The 15399-nt window shown below is 42.4% G+C and overlaps 1 protein-coding gene across 1 annotated transcript in view; it reads right to left on the bottom strand.

Annotated features, from left to right (window-relative positions):
* LOC126355713 (solute carrier family 22 member 7-like) overlaps positions 1–15399 on the bottom strand; it is a 57400-nt gene that overhangs the window by 7815 nt on the left and 34186 nt on the right. The window lies entirely within an intron of this gene.

Raw genomic sequence — 15399 nt, forward strand, 5'->3', positions numbered from 1 at the left:
CAGCAGACTTCAATCAGTAACAGTTCATTGTGTCACTGTGGTGCCAGCTGCTGCTGCAGATGTAGTATGGTGTGCCAGAGCCATACACCGAAAACACTGGTTTCCATTTCGGTAGTGCCACGTGGCCATCTGGAACCCGGTCTTCTTACAAGTGGACGTTCTCGTGACCACTGTTGCTAGCAGTAATGTACAGTGGCTTCATTCCTGCCAAGTCTTTCTCCAATACCGCAGCTTCTTGTAACCATATTGCACGACCTTGTTCAAACTCAGTGGACTGTTGATAATGGCGTCTTCATCATCTTAAAGGCATTATCGTCAAACATCAACTCACCACGTTCAATCTCAGAGTCTCAAAGTGTAAGTAATGATCACTATCATATTTGAAGTGTGCTTGATTTGTGTCCTCATACTACTAATGCCATTCTTATGTGACTGCCATAAAATTTTAACAGACATGTAGAAACACGTCTACTACTTTTTGTTTATGTTGCAATACTTCTTCTTGGTAGTGCTTTATTTTTTTCCCACAGTGTACAACTGGTAGATACAGTCATTAATCATATGATTATAATTGATAAATAAAATATTCTATTTATATGTTGATGGACCAGACAGTGTGTGATAAAAATAGTTGTATAAGGTTTACTCACGACACTGAACAGAGAATGAAAGTCTAGTGAACACAGTTGTGTAACTTCCTGGAAGATTAAAACTGTGTGCCCGTCTGAGACTCGAACTCGGGACCTTTGCCTTTCGCGGGCAGGTGCTCTATCAGCTGAGCTACCCAAGCGCGACTCACGCCCCGCCGTCACAGCTTAGACCTGGCACACAGTTTTAATCTGCCAGGAAGTTTCATATCAGCGCACACTCCGCTGCAGAGTGAAAATCTCATTGTGGCACAGTTGTGTAGTTATCATCCATTTGGCAAAACCTCTTTAAAAAGACTGAAGAAGAACTGAAACCAACCATAATTCACAGCCCATTTAATCAAATCTACGTTTACACTTTTATTTTGTCACGGCAGAGTAGGTAGTGGCGTGTCCATCTGCACTGGCCACAATACTTACAGAATTTTCATTAATTTTCTTAAGAACTACAGCTGGCAATGCACCCAGCTGGTGACTGTTGCCCACACGTTGTTGCCAAAGCCTTCCTAGGCACCGATGATTAAGAACAAAAGGTGAGGATGAAAAGGGTGCACCACAGATAGCAACATGATAAGCGATCTATCAGGTAGCCAGGTATCGAAGGGAACTGCAGATCATTAGCAGGAAAGGTTGTGGCGTCGCAACTAGTGCGCGATCGCCCATTTGTCTATTAAAAGCTTTACTTCGGAATGTATGTGGGCTGCAATGTAAGCCGGTAGAGTATTATACGGTCAGCAACGGACAAGTTGTGTCCTGCAGACTGACGTCACGACCATCTGTTGTAGCTGCGCGTGTGAAAGCTGTGGAGTAGCGCTGGCAGGCCACTTACATTATACGAAACTAAAAATATTAATAACTAATAAAGGAATAACCTGCGGAACGTCATATTTGATGTACAACCTTCTGTTGTGAAAACAAACAATATGTCAAAGTCTGGGATCAAAAATAGTTGTACACTCCTGGAAATTGAAATAAGAACACCGTGAATTCATTGTCCCAGGAAGGGGAAACTTTATTGACACATTCCTGGGGTCAGATACATCACATGATCACACTGACAGAACCACAGGCACATAGACACAGGCAACAAAGCATGCACAATGTCTGCACTAGTACAGTGTATATCCACCTTTCGCAGCAATGCAGGCTGCTATTCTCCCATGGAGACGATTGTGGAGATGCTGGATGTAATCCTGTGGAACGGCTTGCCATGCCATTTCCACCTTGCGCCTCAGTTGGACCAGCGTTCGTGCTGGACGTGCAGACCGCGTGAGACGACGCTTCATCCAGTCCCAAACATGCTCAATGGGGGACAGATCCGGAGATCTTGCTGGCCAGGGTAGTTGACTTACACCTTCTAGAGCAAGTTGGGTGGCACGGGATACATGCGGACGTGCATTGTCCTGTTGGAACAGCAAGTTCCCTTGCCGGTCTAGGAATGGTAGAATGATGGGTTCGATGACGGTTTGGATGTACCGTGCACTATTCAGTGTCCCCTCGACGATCACCAGAGGTGTACGGCCAGTGTAGGAGATCGCTGCCCACACCATGATGCCGGGTGTTGGCCCTGTGTGCCTTGGTCGTATGCAGTCCTGATTGTGGCGCTCACCTGCACGGCGCCAAACACGCATACGACCATCATTGGCACCAATGCAGAAGCGACTCTCATCGCTGAAGACGACACGTCTCCATTCGTCCCTCCATTCACGCCTGTCGCGACACCACTGGAGGCGGGCTGCACGATGTTGGGGCGTGAGCAGAAAACGGCCTAACGGTGTGCGGGACCGTAGCCCAGCTTCATGGAGACGGTTGCGAATGGTCCTCGCCGATACCCCAGGAGCAACAGTGTCCCTAATTTGCTGGGAAGTGGCGGTGCGGTCCCCTACGGCACTGCGTAGGATCCTACGGTCTTGGCGTGCATCCGTGCTTCGCTGCGGTCCGGTCCCAGGTCGACGGGCACGTGCACCTTCCGCCGACCACTGGAGACAACATCGATGTACTGTGGAGACCTCACGCCCCATGTGTTGAGCAATTCGGCGGTACGTCCACCTGGCCTCCCGCATGCCCACTATACGCCCTCGCTCAAAGTCTGTCAGCTGCACATACAGTTCACGTCCACGCTGTCACGGCATGGTACCAGTGTTAAAGACTGCGATGGAGCTCCGTATGCCACGGCAAACTGGCTGACACTGACGGCGGCGGTGCACAAATGCTGCGCAGCTAGCGCCATTCGACGGCCAACACCGCGGTTCCTAGTGTGTCCGCTGTGCCGTGCGTGTGATCATTGCTTGTACAGCCCTCTCGCAGTGTCCGGAGCAAGTATGGTGGGTCTGACACACCGGTGTCAATGTTTTTTTTTTCCATTTCCAGGAGTGTATTTTGGAAGTTAGTAAAATTCCAAGAAAAAAGAACATAATTTTCTGACAGTCAAGAATTTAAATAAATACAATAATGTAATAGTTCACCTTCAGTGACTATGAACGATGATGTGATAACACTTTCAGTGTTCATATATAAATTTGGAAAGTTTTTTAGTTTCAGAAAACCTCTGTGACTTTTCTATAATAATAATTTCAAAAATTCTAAGTAAATATGTGTATTGTGTGTTAGTGTGCGTGTGAATGAGAATGCATGTGTGAGAATATGTGGGATGTTCGGCATTATTAATAATCGTTCATGTAATGCTCTACAGGAACTGGCAAGTGTTCAAACTCTGTAACGTGGGAACGAATCCACTAGTGGTTCCCCTACCAGTGAATGTCGGATGTCCAAGTATGTATGCTTATGTATAAGACAGCCAGAACATTTGTGACTACATAATAAATTTCCAGATGTAGGGTAAAGCTTATAGTTCATATTGTTTTGTTTATTTAATTAGAGAGTTTTGTGTTACTTAATTTGATGACGTCAATGAGCCTAGAGAAGTGGTTGGTGCTTGCTAGATTTTGGCGCGAGCCACGCCCTAGAAGTGAGTGCTGACAGCCAATGAGAAGCGAGACGCTTGGCCGCCTAGCGAGGAGATATAGTTTTGGGTAGTGGGAGAGTGAGAGGAGAGTCGCGAGTTAGCTTTGATAGGAGGCGGTTATGCTGGATGTGACTTTTCGCATTATGTGTAAGATGAAGTTTTGGGATGACTTCCGCATTATGGTCCAGTGTTAATGGTATCTGGTAGTGACCAGAAACTGTTTATCAAAACAGTGATAATTCGTTCCGAAGAAAATCGAGAGTGAACTTTGAATTATATAGTGTGGTGGTACTGAGTATATTCTTACTGAGTATTTTATGGCGAGCATAAACTTTTACTAAAGACAACCACTGAATATCATGTGCAGAAGTAATTAGTCGATCATTGACTGTGTTACAACTACTTGGTTTCAGAATTTGGGAAGGTAGAAGTTCAGGTTGTTTTAGGTATGGTGATAACCATGAGCAGAAACTTTAGAAATTTTCGTAAATGTGGGCTGATGATCTTGCTTAACGGCAATAAAGATCTATTGAAGGTTTAAATTTGAACTTCATGTTTAAAGTATGAGTGACATCCCCTTTCCAAATCATTTCTTTAAAGTATATAAACAATTTTCAGCAAATTTTACTTATAGCAGCCTCTGGCGTGTAACTATGAGGTTATAATTTCCTCAACATTGCTTTTCTGTGATCTCGTAAGAAGCTGCAGTCAGGAGTTTACGTGCGAAGATCTACCGCTGTAAAGAGGTAGGTGAACAAAAATTATAAAAGAAATTGCATTGCAGCTGCAACGTATAGTCCATCGCATTTGTTGCATTGCACGCACGCACGTAAAATCCCTCGCAAGGTGCTACAAAAAATAATGGTTAAAATGGCTCTAAGCACTATGGGACTTAACTTCTGAGGTCATAAGTCCTCTAGAACTTAGAACTACTTAAACCTAACTAACCTAAGGACATCACAGACATCCATGCCCGAGGCAGGATTCAAACCTGCGAACATAGCGGTCGCGCGGTTCCAGACTGTAGCGCCTAGAACCGCTCAGCCACTCTGGCCGGCTGAAAGGTGCTACAGAATGTAAAAATATGTTGTTAAAGTAGTCATGATTTTAAAGTTAACAAACTGCTACTGCTGTGAAGTAGGCAAGGTAGAATTCGTCGATATTGTCAGTTATGTTTTTTTAGAGTTAATGTGTAAGTAACTCAGTAGTACTAAAGGGTTACTAGAATGGCTATGATTATATATGAAGACACACCATGCAGTATGGTGTTTGAGACTGCTGCCTATTAGTAATCTACGTTATTTGTTTTGTGTCCATGCTTTGCCTTTATAACAACTTGACTCTGCTGTGAGCACATTCTGTGAGGTGTCTGCATATCTGAGGAGGAATAGCATGCCATTCGGCCTTAAGAGTCGAAGCCAGAGAAGGTAGTAATGTGGGATGCTGGGAGTCTAGAGCCTAAAACACTCGAGACAAGCCACAAATGCAGATACACATCACATTACAGCAAAAGTAATCCAAACATTGCCATGTCCAATTGGACCTGTATGTCATCCACTGAAAGAGAACTTACCAATCAACAAATACATAAAGATCAGAATGGAGGGAGGTTTGTTCAGTCGCTTTCACTGCTTTACTATTAATTGTTACACAGCCCAATGTCAAATCAAGGCTCTTTACCAGCTTGAAACCTCATCACAAAGGTGTTCCACTGGGTTCAAATCAGGACTCTGTGTAGACCAGTCTATTTTAGGAACGTTATTGTGCGTAACCATTGTCTTACAGATGATGTTTTATGACAGGATCCATCAACTGTAAACTGTTCCTTTACTGTAGGAAATGCACAATGGTGTAAAATCTGTTCATATCGATCTGAGCCTAGTGGTTTCTTAAGTACAACAAGGAGACCACACTCCTTCCATAAAAGGCACCACCTCACTGTAACACTACCTCCTTAGTGCATTATGGTTGGCAGTTAACGTTCTTCATACATTTGTCATATCCAAACATTTGCATCAGAATGCCACAGTATATAGTATGATTCATCACTCCAAATCACCTGCTTCCGGTCATCCACTGAACAATGACACTCCTCTTTACACCACCTCAAGTTTCGCTTAATATTGACTACAGAAATGTATGGATTATTAGGACCTGCCTGACCATTGTACCCCATTCTTTTTAACTCCCTATGCACACTCATTGTGCTAGCCAGACAGCTGGTACACTTCGGAACTCGTGAATTATTCCTTCTGCTGACTTCATGCGTTTTTTTTTATAACCACCTTTGGTAGTGCTCAATGGTCCTTGTCCCTCAGTACAGGTCTGCCTGGTGTTGGGTTAGCTATGTATGTTCCTTCTCATTTCCACTTCACAGTCAACTTTGGTAGCTTAGAAGGACTGAAATGTCCCTGATGGATTTGTTACCGATTTCATTCACTGACTGGACCATGATCGAAGTCACTGAGCCCTCACCTTACAGACTCATCTGTTGTTACTGTTTCTCTACTGACAACACAATACAGCAAGCCGTCCTTTATACTGGAGGCCCAGCTCTCATGACATCTAGTCATCAATTCCATATTATGTGGAGGTGTCCAGATAATTTTATTCAGATAGAGTATGTTGAAAAGCGGGCTTAGATTGGCCATCGGATGATTCGGACTTACCAGCAGAAAAATGCTCTTGTTAGACCAAAAGAGACAAGTATGTACCTCTTTAAAAGACTCTCACAGCAAAGTTGGGAACCAGCTGCCACAACTCTCATTCTACCTTCCTCACAAAAAATTTTGGCATGCAAACATATTTGCGCCTCTTTGACATGGAACATTCTGAATCCTTTTATCCCATCTCTCTTTGTATTTAAGCCTTTGTAGTCCCAACTACTTGTCTCTCCACCATATCACGACAACTCAAAAGTTCTGGGAGGGGGAGGGGGGGAGGAGAGAGAGAGAGGGTTCCAAGTCACTTTTCGCCATGCAACCACATGCTTAAAATTTCGGTCCAATATATACCTTCCCCTACACCTGCTTGTTAAAGGTCGCCAGTCTGGGAGGGTGTAGACACCACGCTCGCCCCTCCGCCCGCCCCCCCCCCCCCCTCCCGAGCCTATGTATTGACCTCACTTAACTCTATTATTCATTTCCACTGTCTCATCTCTCTTTTTCTCCAGCTACATCTATCTCCACCCATCTCTCTTACTGCCACTGTCTCTTACAGACCAGTATTATCTCCTCTCTTTAACAGCCACTGTTACTTTCTTCATCAGTCTCTCACTCTCTTTCGTTGCCACATTTTCTCTCCCACCATCAATGTCTCATCCCTCTTTCTCTCCAACTGGCATTGTCTCCTCTCTCTTCCGCTGTCCCCATCTCTCTCTGCTATTGTCATTCAGCACAAAAAGCGCGAATGTATTCGTATGCCAAATATTTTACTGAGGTAGTTGGTTTCCCAGTTTTCTGCCAGAGTCTTTTTAAGAGGGAAATATTCATCTTTTTTGTGTTCTGGCAGGCAATTTTTCTGGTGGTTCCCATCTTTCCCTGCTACAGCAGTGTATGCTACTTACGTAAAACAAATTCTGTAGGTCAGTGATATTCTGGCAGTTTATTTATATAGTTCCACACATTTACATACTTTGACACATATTAAAAGCAATTAAGTATGCAGAATATAAGGTTAACCCAAAATTGTTTGCCATACATTTTTTCTTAATAATTTGCTCATTGATCACAATTCATTGAAAATGCCCAGCTTACAATTTGCATTGTAGAAGAGTAACAAAGTTAGGAATATTTTAATGAATTTTCTGTCTTTCCAGTCTTACAAAATTTTGGCAGTCATTTTAAGTTCTATTTAGGCATGTTAAGACCTTCTTTAGCCTATTTTTTGAATCTACTGTACCACTCTGGGCATATCTGTAGAGGTGAGAATTGCCCATTATACAGGGACTGCGCGTCATGAAGTTTTATTGGTGAAAAAATGCTGATCAAAAGCATCGTGTTTGGTGGCGTCTCCGCCCTTGCGATGACCCTTAAACTCTTGCCATGTATTCATTGTGTTAGTGAAAACGACATTTATGCTCCAAACTCGATATTACATAAGTACAGTAACTTTTAACCTCTTGTCCTCGGTAACGGACAATGATATATAAAAAAAGTTTTGACATTCCTTGAGAATACTATCTTAAGAATACATGGTAAAAATTTCGATGACCTGCCACGAATAGAAATTATTATAAGTCGCATAAGGCCCACTCTACGCCAAACATAATGCTAAAGGGCAACTGACTTGCAAAAGTACCTTGGCTGGAGGAAGTGTGAAATGTTTTATCATTGACCTTGTGCTGTAGGATAGCTGCACTATGCCCACTGTTCCAGTAGTCATACAAATGGCCGCTAGGCCAAGGGCTATGAAAACACCTGACCTATTATTTATGTGATCAATAGAACCCTAGATATGACCCTCTGAAAAATTGCATTTTTGCATACAGTTTTCTGGAAGATGTTGGTAATGATATAGCATGGAGAATAAGAAACTGACAGTAAAGTCAGAGAGGGTAGGGAAAGCTGAATGAATCCAAATTTTCCAGATAACCACAGGTCAGAAATGCAGTATTGTGGGGCTGCAGCCATAAAACAATAGCTTCAAATTCACTTGCTCCAGTTAATACCAGTCACACTAAAAAGTCTGATACTAACTGTATTATTTCAACAGAACAGGCAACATTTAAATTCATGTACATGGCTGATTATGTGAAATGCAAAATTTTCTGTGGTGATTACTGCGTAAAACTACACTATTAAACTAGGCTAAAAGTCCTATAATGATACTAATTTCCGAAGCTAGTAAGCAAACCACAGCAGTATGTGAGGCAGACAAAACCACATGGCTAGACATAACCGAACACGTTCACTTGGCGGAAACACTTCCGTACTCCGTTCACTGGGCAGCTGTCATTTTATAGCCGTAGTCACACAATAGTGCTTTTCTGACCTATAAAAACGTAAGGTAAAATTCCGTGTTCTGGCTCTGGACAGAACAATAGGGCTCAAGTGACTGCCGTGTCATCCTCTGCCATTGGTGTAATTGGATGGTATATGGAGGAACGTTTAGCCGGCACATCTCTCTTCGGGTTGCTAGATCTTGGAACTGCTACTAATCAGTTGAGTAGCTCTGCAGTAGGCCTCAAGACGTTGAGTGCATCCTGTACCAGTCCTCCCACCAATTAAAAATCTCTGTCAGTACTAGGAATCGAACCCAGTTCCTCAGCAGTGCTCACCACTGAGATATGTAGGCAGACATTTCCAACTTGGGGTTATTTGAAATATGTCAATGGATTAGACGGCTCTACCCTGGTCTGACTTTATTATTAGGTTTTTGTCCTCCACAGTGTGTAGTGAAATACTTGTATTCAGAATAGTTGATTATTCTCATTTAGTGGTGAATTGTGTTCAGAACTTTGCAAAGTTCAGATAATTTGCATTTTTACAGTATATTCTGTATGCTTTTCAATTCTTGATGATTGATAGGTAACAGAACTACATGACACCACGATATCGAACATTCTTTTTACAGGCACTGAACTAACATCACACCTATGTATTTACTTCATGTAGTGTTCCAAGACTCAGTTTCCTGCAAGTAGTCTGTTCAATGGAACCTTAAGCTGCATATTGTCTATAGAACACAAGTTGCCTCTCACAAGAAACAGCAACCACTCACTGTTAACAATGATTTTGATTTATAGAAATAGTGCCACCATCGATTTCAATCAACTGGTTTACCTTCAGTTGGCTGTTCCCGTTTTCACTATATTTGTTGTTGTGTACATAAGGTGTTGGCTGTTTTTCCCCCTTGTGGCAAAAGTTCCTTGGGGTGGTGGTGCCCTGTAGCAACAACCGACATGAGGAATGACCTATTTAACTGTAATTGTAGCCAATAACAAATGAAAACAATGTAAACGTATTTTAGAGATGAAACTGGATTAGTTGTAGGTTACTTACATTGGAATTACTGTATTATTATGTTGCACTGTTGACTGATTGTGATCACAAAATTGTAAAGCATACATAAAACATTATTTTGATGTATACAAGAGCCATTTGACAACTTCTGCCCAGAGTGCATGTGCATCTGTAACAGAATCATTCCCATGCGCGAAGAAAAAGTTGTGAGACAGGTTTCCAACTAACATCACGTGTTTTCATAATTTGTGTTTTGATGAGACATTATGATTTGAATAAATTACACAATAAATCAGTCTAATCTAAAAGCCGTAAATTCAACTAAATACCAAAGTATTACAACTATGAACAACTTAAATTGGAAGGAACACACAGAAAATGTTGTGGGGAACGCTAACCAAAAACTGTGTTTTATTGGCAGGACACTTAATAAATGTAACAGACCTACTAAGGAGACTGCCTACACTATGCTTATCCATCCTCTTTTAGAATAATTCTGCGCATTGTAGGATCCTTACCAGACAGGACTGACGGAGTACATCGAAAAAGTTCGAAGAAAGCAACACATTTTGTATTATGGCAAAATATGGGAGAGAGTGTCACAGAAATGATACAGGGTTTGGGGTGGAAATCATTAAAAGAAAAACGTTTTTCATTGGGACAGAATCTTCTCACGAAATTCCAATCACCAACTTTCTCCTCCGAATGCGAAAATACATTGTTGACACCGACCTACATAGGGAGACACAATCACCACGATGAAATAAGGGAAATCAGAGCTTGTATGGAAAGATATAAGTGTTCGTTCTTTCTGCGCACTATATGAGATTGGAATAATATAGAATTGTGAAGGTGATTCGACGAACCCTCTGCCAGGCCCTTAAATGTGATTTGCAGAGTATCCATGTAGATGTAGATGTAGATGAAATAGCGGGAGAAAATGACACAGGTAGTTACTAGCAGTCTTACATAAAAATTGAACGCTGCAGGGAAAACCAGCACTGAAATGCCTGGACACACCAGGTCCTATCATCTTCACTGTCCTGGTTGCTCTTTCTCGATGAGAACCATGCATGTCTATTTGGTCCATTCACTCGTCCTCAGTTCTGAGCAGACCTAGCGTTTTATGTGGCTGCTTCAGTGCCACTGTGCTTCCGCCCCATTTCCATTTCTAGGTCTCCGCTGCTGGCACCCGCTCCTCGATTTGCCGTCTTGCCCATTTGATGCCTCCTCCCTTCAGGACATACTCGTTCTCCAGGATGGTTCTACCATCTCTCCTTTGAGGAAGATGTGATGCTGCACCGTAAGCTGTTGCCAGTGTCCATCCGACGAGATGCCTCCACCAGCTCCTCCTGACGAAAGAGGGATGCTGCATCTTGTTTGTCGCCTATGACCTAGCCACCAAACACAAAACAGCAATGTATTGCTGGTTACCACGCTACCAATATGCCAGAAACACAGTAAAGGAGGCCACGCACCAGCAGCCACCATGGTACCAGGTGGCGTTATGGCTGTCATACACAGCACAGCTACTGCTGCCACCATCTTGTCTCCATCAGTCGCATGCCACCACCACCACATTTTCCTGGCATTTTTCTATGGGATGGCTTTTTAGGATGCCACCTGCTCAGAATCCATTGACATGACATCGAAAGTCCACTGCTCATGCTTTCTCTTAGCTTAACTCTGACCTCCAAACAGTTCCTTAGAGTTCTATGTTCCAATTGCACAGTACACCCTAGGCTTCAGTGCAGCCTTACCTGTGACCTGCTAGTTATAGCGCACTGCCTCACGACTGTGTCCAATTCACCAAGTCATTGTGAGTGCATCAGTCACGGACTATTTTCATATATGAACATTTTCGACTACATCAGAGGCATTCTATTACAATAAACTAAGCACTGCTTAGTGACTATGCTAGTATACACGGAGGTGGTTGTTACTGTAAGTGTTCATAATAATAAATAAAATTCCATTGTTCTTTGACTGCCTGGATGCATCTATTCATTAGCATGCATCACATATCAGGACATATCAGAAGCAAAATTGCAAAAGAAGCAAACATGTCTGACTCTTCATTGTTCAGAATTATAACTAAGAAACTACTGCAAAGTCGCTGCAAAATGGGTTCCTCTTCATCTGAGTAAAGAGCAAAAAAGCAAATCTCAAGAAAATCATACAAAAATAGCTTCAGTGTTGTAAGACAGAGGAAGATCAGTTTTAAATAAGATTTTTGCCATGGCTGAAACAAGTATTTAAGATTTTGAGGCAGAATTGAAATATCAGTCCTCTCAGTTGAAACATCCTGGCTCTCTCCTTTGCCAAATAATGCCTATGCCAACAGTCCCAAGGCAACCGAATACTGATTATAGGTTATGGCAAGAATGAACTGATAGCAACAGACTAAATACCCCAGGTAACAATTGTAGGAGGCCAATAATACTATTTATAACAAACATACACACAAAATTCAAGCTTTCGCAACCAACAGCTGCTTCATCAGGAAAGAGGGAAAGACGAAAGGATGTGGGTTTTAAGGGAGAGGGTAAGAAGTCATTCCAATCCCGGGAGTGGAAAGACTTACCTTAGGAGGAAAAAAGGACAGGTATACACTCGTACACACATACATATCCATCCACACATACACAGACACCATTTTTAAATAGGAGGATGAAACCTGACGCAGTCCCTGAGCCACATACTTCCGACGATCAAGTACCACGGTCGTGGAAACCTTGTCCGCCGGAAGAATAACGATGGATCGGTCAGCCTTCAGATCACGGATAGCCTGGGCTTCAGCAATGGTGATGTTGGGAGTACGATTAAGGTTTTTTAAGAAGGATTGAGAGGCAGGGCTGGAAGTGAGAAATTCCTGGAAGGTTTGGAGAGGGCGATTTTGAGGAAGAGGAGGTGGGTCCCGCTGTGATGGAGGACGGTACTGTTCCAGGCAGGGTTCAATTTGGATAGTGTCTTGGGGAGTTGGATCATTAGGAGTAGGATTAGGATTATTTTTCTTTGTGGCAAAGTGATATTTCCAGCAGAGAGTACGAGTGTAGGACAGTAAATTTTTGACAAGGGCTGTTTGGTTGAATCTGGGAGTAGGGCTGAAGGTGAGGCCTTTGGATAGGACAGAAGTTTCGGACTGGGAGACAGGTTTGGAGGAAAGGTTAACTACTGAATTAGGGTGTTGTGGTTCCAGATTGTGTTGATTAGAATTTTGAGGGTTTTGGGGGGAGTGCAGCTGGAAGTGGGAGATTGAGGTTTGCTGGAAAGGTTGTGAAGGGTGAGTGAGTTGCCTTTCCGGAGGTGGGAAAGCAGAAGATTTGATTGTTTTTTGAGGTGGAGGGTGGCATGCTGTTCTAATTTGCAGTTGGCCTGTAGGAGGATGCTCTGAACAGCCAGTGTGGATGTGGGAGAGGAAGGACTGAGGACTTTTATTAAGGCTAGGGGTTGACCGGTGTGTTCATTGGCTGAGTTGATGTGTAGGTGAAGGATTAGGTGGGTGAGGGCAATGGATTGTTCAGTTTGGAACTGGTACAGGGACTGATGGAAAGAAGGGTTACAGCCAGAGATGGGAACTTTAAGTGTGAGGCCTTTGGGAGTAATGCCAAATGTCAGACAAGCCTGAGTAAATAAAATATGGGAGCGTAATCTGGCTAGGGCGAAGGCATGTTTGCGGAGGGAATGTAAATAAAACTCAATGGGGTCGTTGTGAGGGTGACATGGTATTAGAAGGTGGAAAGTGTAACATGAGGCTGAAATGAAAATAAAAATATAAATATATGAGGAGAGATAAATGTGAACTAGAAAGCAACTGGAGATCTGGTGCGGAAAAAGTCGAGAAAGTGTTGGTTAAAGCTGAGCTATGTTGATCCTGTGGTGAACTTGGGTTGGTAAACAACGATGTGCACAAATGTTAGGTGGTTGTGTTGCCGCTAAAACAAGTTAAAGGGTGGAGAAATTTGGGAATATTTCGAAAAAACTACGTGTAAATGTATCAAAAGGAGTAGTTTTGTGGTGGAAGATTATGAAAATGAGGCTAACAATTGTCTGGCGAAGAAATAATGACGTTAAAACCTGTGGGAAGTGATGAGGAAAAAACGGAAATGGAAATAGAGCGAAAGTTATTAGAATTAGCCAAAACGGTTGTTTAACAGGTGAAAGGAACTGTTTGTGAACTGGAAACGGTGGATTTTATAGTAGCGGTAGTGTTGAAAACGGCAAAAAATTTTTGGTTATGGTTTGGAAGTGGGTTACGAATTATTGAGTATATATAGGCGGGATACAATTGTATGGTAGATTATGGTAAAAAGGAGAAGGTGAATACAAAGTGAAATTACTAGCGAAAACAGAAAGATAAGGTAAGATGACAGAAAAGATTTAGAAATGCAACAGTGACAATAACAAACTCAATTGTTGGGTTCAAATTAATGATATGAATATAATAGAGGGAAACATTCCACATGGGAAAGATATATCTAAAAACAAAGATGATGTAACTTACCAAACGAAAGCACTGGCATGTTGATAGACACACAAACAAACACACACACAAATTTCAAGCTTTCGCAACCAACGGTTGCTTCATCAGGAAAGAGGGAAGGAGAGGGAAAGACGAAAGGATGTGGGCTTTAAGTGAGAGGGTAAGGAGTCATTCCAATCCTGGGAGCGGAAAGGCTTACTTTAGGGGGAAAAAAGGACAGGTATACACTCGCGCACACACACACACACACACACACACACACACACACACACACACACTCACATCCATCCGCACATACACAGACACCATGGATGCGGATGGATATGTGTGTGTGTGTGTGTGTGTGTGTGTGTGAGTGTATACCTGTCCTTTTTTCCCCCTAAGGTAAGCCTTTCCGCTCCCAGGATTGGAATGACTCCTTACCCTCTCCCTTCACGCCCACATCCTTTCGTCTTTCCCTCTCCTTCACTCTTTCCTGCTGAAGCAACCGTTGGTTGCGAATGCTTGAACTTTGCGTGTATGTTTGTGTGTCTACTGAATGAGCACTGGCTACAATTAAAATAAACAAATAAAGAAGATTGTTTGTTACGAAATGTTGCTGAAATAGGTATTATGTAAATACTGTGCTATAGAAAGGGAACAAAATAAACGGTAAACAGCTATACACAAATAGATATCGTGACAATGGACATTATGTGATAGCTAACTGAAAGTTTAAATTAATTCAGCTATTGTATTAATTTATAATTAGTCACACTATTATATTTTAGCATAGTACAAGGTGTCCATAAATGTTCACACTGATTTCAAGATTAAATATTAGTTATATTTGTGATGGTAGAGGTTGTTTTTTGTTAAGTGTCTGCTAAGGACACCATGCAGTTGCACAGCTGTGTCTCATTCAAGACTTTTGCCACAATGAGCACTGTGTGTGCTATATCATAAAAATAGCTTCCCCCTCAGGAAAAGAACTTATTCTGTTGTGTGGCTGGCAGAAACCAGATCACTGAGTGTTGTGCAGCAAAAATTTGTGTCTTATTATGGAAAGAAAGCAGCTGATGTCAAGTTAATCAGAACATGGAAGGATACCGTTTTAGCAATGGGTTTGATTCAGAAACAGACAAGCACCTGCAGACCACCTGTTTCAGAAGAGACAGTGCAGGCAGTTCAAACTGCATTCATGAGGTTGCCACAGAATTCGATTAGACAAGCTATCCTGGGAGCTTCAAGTGCCAAAGAGTTACAGTGCATTAAGTGTTTAGTAAACATCCTAAATGGTATATTTACAAGGTCCAAACTGATCAAGCATTACCACCAGGTGATCGCTCAAAACATGAACAA

Source organism: Schistocerca gregaria, chromosome 3 (assembly GCF_023897955.1).
Source record: "Schistocerca gregaria isolate iqSchGreg1 chromosome 3, iqSchGreg1.2, whole genome shotgun sequence".
Classification (NCBI taxonomy): domain Eukaryota; kingdom Metazoa; phylum Arthropoda; class Insecta; order Orthoptera; family Acrididae; genus Schistocerca; species Schistocerca gregaria.